Genomic DNA, 5,504 nt, shown 5'->3' with positions numbered 1-5,504 from the left:
GTATTGCTGATTTAGGTGCCGAGTGAAGCAGAGTGATATAAGGTGCCGAGTTTAGAAGGATTGTTTCATGTGCCGAGCAGAGTAGATTTTTTAGATGCCGACTCAAGGTCATTTGTATTAGGTGCTGAGTTGCCTGGAAATAGATTATGATTCAAAGCTCATTAATGTCGTATGATTTTATCAGAAGAATTTATGATGACATGACATGCACAATATATTTTGAGTGTTTCAAATCTGATTATTCTTTGACGACATTTAATTTATGTTTCTGTGATTCGATTTCCTCATGTGGATAAATCCCAGTCATTAAAATGCTTCGTCATTAGTACTTTTCTAGCTCTTTCAAGGACATTTTCTGTGCGAGCATAGATGGCTTATATCATGTTGCACTGTGTAATTTATTGCTTGAGGAATGACATCTTCAATTGCACATATATGCAAGAGCTCTATTTTGTGATCTGTGCTCGTGTTTGTGTTACAAGATGAGTTTTGGGTGGGATATAGCTTTGGCTTGTGAAATGTGTCACAAACAACATTTTGCCATCATGCCAAAGAATTTTCGTATATGCTTGCCACTGACATTGGAGGAAACTGTGTTACTGAGTATTATTTCGAATGAGGTGTCGGATCAAATGTTAATTTCCTCACTCACAGTTCGAAGAACTATTTGGCATATCATTGGTGAAGAATTTTTATATCCTTCAGCACTTCTATTTTTTTACCCATCCCAGCTCATTTCAATTTTCCTTTCCAATGCTATGGATCTCCTGCAATCTCCTGAAATGCTTCAAGCTTTGGCCCATAAGGTAATCCGACATCACTTCTTGGTTGATAACAAATTGATTGTGGCTTTGCAAAAGTATGACTTATGGAATGGAGTGGCATTAGTTGGTGGTTTGTTCTCACATTTTCAACTCCTACACAATCATGAATTTTATGTTGTTTTTGAGGCACTTAAGCATGCTATAGACATTGGCAGTTTCATTTATTTAAAACATGCTTTGCCACCTGAATCAAGATTAATGGGTGTTCATTTGGTGGAACGAATAAAGATGGTGGGTTAGACTATGATTGATTTGCAGAAGGAATCTAATGTTTCAAACTCCAGGGATTTGAATGTTGCTTCTGTGCAGCTGATTGAATAAAATTTTTGGGATTTAATTGATGAGGTTAACTCGAAATTGGATTAGATTTATGGTAATTTAGAGTTTTGTTTTGGTTGGGGCCCTATTCCTGGTGGGCTTGGATTAATTGAAGGTGGTTTTGTGTCTGATTGGGAAGATTTGTAAGATAATTGCTAATTGCTCAGATAAGTTTGTGATGAAGATAGTGCTTGGAAAAGTCCAAAAAAATCATTGTTTAGGTACTCTCTAGTTCACAGTTGGGTGGTAGTTGATACACCCCTTGTAATTATTTGCATAAACTATATTAATCTATGTATATATTAGGGATGATGCTGGGTTTTCTTCACTGATTCTTTCCCAGTTGACCTCGTTGAATTAGTCTTAATAAAATATTATAGTGGCTTGCCACTTTTGCGTAAAAAAATAAAATAAAAAATAAAGTCAAACTTTTATCATGAAAAATTAGTGATTTTGTTTCAATTATTTTGTTGTTTTCTACTAGGTAGCTGAAGACTTTCAATTTCTAAATATGAGAAAAATCTGATTTCTCAATTTTTGAAAAGTGGTAGATACTTATTAGTCGATAGGCTTTCACCTAGGCGATAGCCCACCGGAATGTTATCATGTTGCTGCTTGTAGCTGATAATTGGTTGTCGAAAACTTGGTGGTTGTCAATAATTTTGTTACCGTCTATTACCTGAGGTGAATAGCCATGTTGCAGAGGAATAATGCCATAGTGGCACGCTGTCCTTCAACAATGAGATAAACACAACTCATAACTCACTACCTATGATAGCGAGATGCTTCACCGCTGGATCCCCAAGCCACAAGTCCTCTAGCTATGCAGATAAGGAGTGGAATTTCACCAGGCCCCCTGCCAAATTAGTATGGGATAGCCTCTTCATCGCACTGCCCCTCCAACCATCGCAGTTTGGCTGCTTAGGTTTCTATAAATTTGGACATCATATATTTAATAATTATTTAAAGTTTATTTGCTTGTTTAGATTGTTTTCTATAGATACCACTGTGCTAATATTAGTTTGGAGCTAAGTTACAGATGCAGATGCAAGAATCAGACTCAAGGCAAACTGTTTTCATTTATTTCTTACAGAGAAATGTAAGAAATAGTATGACACTCCTGACTGTTTCTTTTGAAAGTTGAAATAATGGCTAGTTACATGGATGAACTATAAGTTTGGTGCTTTTGTTGAAGTATATACTTATTGGCTCATAATGTTGTGTTTAAGGCTGTTGATATAGATGTAACAAACATGGACATCAGTTCCTAATGCACAACATTTATTAAAAAAATTATGAAGGGTCTCCAATTTATCACCTTCTATGTTACACTATGGGGAGCCATTCTCTTCAATGGTTTCACATATTTCCAAGTTATTCGGATGCTCTATGGCTACTAGGATATGTATATAGAATCTTTGTTTGTAGTCTATTATGCTTTACATCATTACTCATGATTTGTTTCTTCTGTACTTTTAGTAGCCATGAGAAGAATCTACTCATCACTGAAAGTGAATTGAACATGCTAGCAAACGAGAAGCAAAAGCCATAACAAGATTACGAGTGTTGCTCAGCATCATCATTAATTTAGACATCAAACATTTATTCATCTCCTTTAAAAATCCACTAAACTACTTATTATCTATAAAATATACATTAATGAGCTTGACGGAAGGAATTATAATCCTAATTTTTGACAAGAATGTGTCAGCATAATTTGAAGATTTGTTAGCTCTCATTTAACTATGTGCTGTACCCACAAATTGTAGCTATCTTTTCCATAAAACTGTAAGTTATAATGGTTCTTGACATGAATCATTACAACAATTTCAATGGTTCTCTATGCCAAAATGTTATCCCTGCTGATCACAGTTGATCTGAATGCACATGGTTGTAGGCCTGCTATCTTTATATGCCATCTTTGTTTGTATAAAGCTCCCTTTGAAGGCAGCCTCCCTGATAGCTTGTTGCTGGTCAGATCAGGCAAATCTATGTATGAGTTGCACATGGAAGATGAGAAAGCTCTGCTGAAATTGTTTCCTGATAAAATTAAGCTTGTGAACTTGATGCATATCAATTGTTGAATGGAACTGTTGAAGTGGTTTCCTGAGAGATCAAGGTATTCGGGAATGCCTATCGGCTGTACACTTGGATCCTGCAGGGGTACAAGCACTAGTTAACTAATAATGACATACAAGGGACTGCTATCAAGAATATAATAAAAATATTTCATGGGCCATGACGAATTTCGATAGCCGTTGACGTAATAATCATCTTAAGTGACCTAATATTTTAATGCCGTGGAGAGCAACTATCAATAAAAATTCTGCCATTAAAATCAGTCCCAACTCTAGAAACAACAGGAAAGTCGGTGAAAGATTCCATAGCCACGTGTCATAACCTACATTTTATTGTTAAAATATCTGACAGCCCAAATATCTCATCCACCTATATTAACACCGGATTGAAGAATCTCCCAACTAAAAAGTAGAGTTTCCTAGCTTTTCCAACGTTTGCAAATGGCCGAAGGATATCGCAGATTTGTAAATAAAATCCATGAATTTGCACCAACCTCCACTAAGATTTTGGGTGTCGCAGCCCTGGTCACATTGGGGGCAGTTTTATCGTCTATCGTAGGGCTAATCGGGGTCATTTTGGCCCCTGTTTTGGTACTTCTAAGCCCTGTTTTGATACCTGTGGGAGCCCTGCTGTTTGTGACATTTTTAGGGCTTCTATCCGCTGGTCTCTTTGTGGCGGCTGTTGTTTTTGGGGCTTTGTGGTTTTATAATTATTTGAATGGTCGGCGTCCTCCTGGTTCTGATCAGGTGGATTATGCGCGCATGAGGATTGTTGATATTGCGAATCATGTGAAAGTTTATGCCAAGGAATATGGCAGATATTTGCAGGGAAACAAGCAAGATGCTGCACCAGGGGCTTAAATATATTTTCTCTTCTTTGTTTTCTGTTTCGTAAAATCCTGCTCTCGTCTTTGTGTAAGGATGGGCTTGAAATGAATTGTGTGTTCGTATTGTCATTAGGGTATCTTTTCTCGATCTCCGGGTGTTATGGTATTATCTGTGTTATGATATCATCTGCGTAAATGCGTTGGCAAGCTCGTCGGCTGTAAAAATAAAGTCTCTTTCTCTATGAATGGATGCATTTGAGTTTTTGTGGTTTCATTTTTTTCTTTTGGTCTAGTGGTGGAGAACTTGTACTCTTGAAAGAGAGGTCACAAGTTCAAATCCCACTGGGGGATAGGGTATGTATGCCTCGTTTGTAGTGCCAAGCGCCTCTCGAAAAAGAGTACGAGGTAGTCCCATATCACTGTCACCATATGTAAACTCAAAAATTATGGCATACTATCATGGACTATAAAACCACCTTTCCTCACCTTTCTTTTTTCCTTTTTTCATTTTTCCATAGGATTCTTGAGTTTTTGGTGGAAAAAGGAAATCAGCTTTTTACTAACGAAGTATTGAAGAGTATATATTTTAATACAATTTAGATAGTAGATAAATTTATTAAAATAGAAAAGATCCATTTTGACAATAACAGAAATAATGACTAAATTGTGATTTTATATTTACAAATTTGTAAAACAATTATTTTAAGTTGTTTGTTGAGTTGGGAGGATAATGTTTAACTGATTGGAAAGTACATCCTTCCTTACCTTTTTTGGTTTTTTTTTTTTTTTTTCCAGATTTTAGGACTCTAGGTTTATTTGATTTCTTTAATTTTGAATTCTTTTTAAAATGTTGTGTCAAGAGAACTTATTTTAATTAGCTATTATAAGACTTGACTTAATATTGTTAATTTGCATGTTAACCAATATATATATGAGAAACTCACTATTATAAGACTAGACTTGACTTCATATTGTTAATTCACATGTTAACCAACTGTGTGCATGTGATCCATCCATCATCTCTTATTCTACTTATTATATAATCCTATAAAGCATTAGTTAGCGATGAATGTGTGAAACAACTCAATATGGATTATATTATTTTGTTCTAAGGTAGAATTCCTAGAACAACAAAATCTAATACTATCTTTTTTACATTAGAAATGAACATCTTTGTGAACTATAACAAAATTTGAAGTCATAAATTTGGAGTTGAAGTTAAAATGGTTTGGAATTAGTTTCATTACCATGAGATTGAACCATAATTGAAAAAGAGCCATCTTCCTAGAACAACAAAATCTAATACTATCTTTTTTACATTAGAAATGAACATCTTTGTGAACCATAACAAAATTTGAATTCATAAATTTGGAGTTGAAGTTAAAATGGTCTGGAATTAGTTTCATTACCATGAGATTGAACCATAATTGAAAAAGAGCCATCTTGTAATTTGTAAG

General features: G+C 35.1%; 1 pseudogene; it reads left to right on the top strand.

Annotated features, from left to right (window-relative positions):
• Positions 1–3,661: 3,661 nt before the first annotated feature.
• Positions 3,662–4,081, top strand: LOC149546203 (oleosin pseudogene; annotated as a pseudogene).
• The last annotated feature ends 1,423 nt before the right edge of the window (positions 4,082–5,504 follow it).

This window comes from Cupressus sempervirens, chromosome 7, assembly GCF_028749045.1.
Source record: "Cupressus sempervirens isolate cs-2001-9-10 chromosome 7, ASM2874904v1, whole genome shotgun sequence".
Lineage (NCBI taxonomy): Eukaryota > Viridiplantae > Streptophyta > Pinopsida > Cupressales > Cupressaceae > Cupressus > Cupressus sempervirens.
This window is presented reverse-complemented; position numbering and strand designations above follow the sequence as displayed.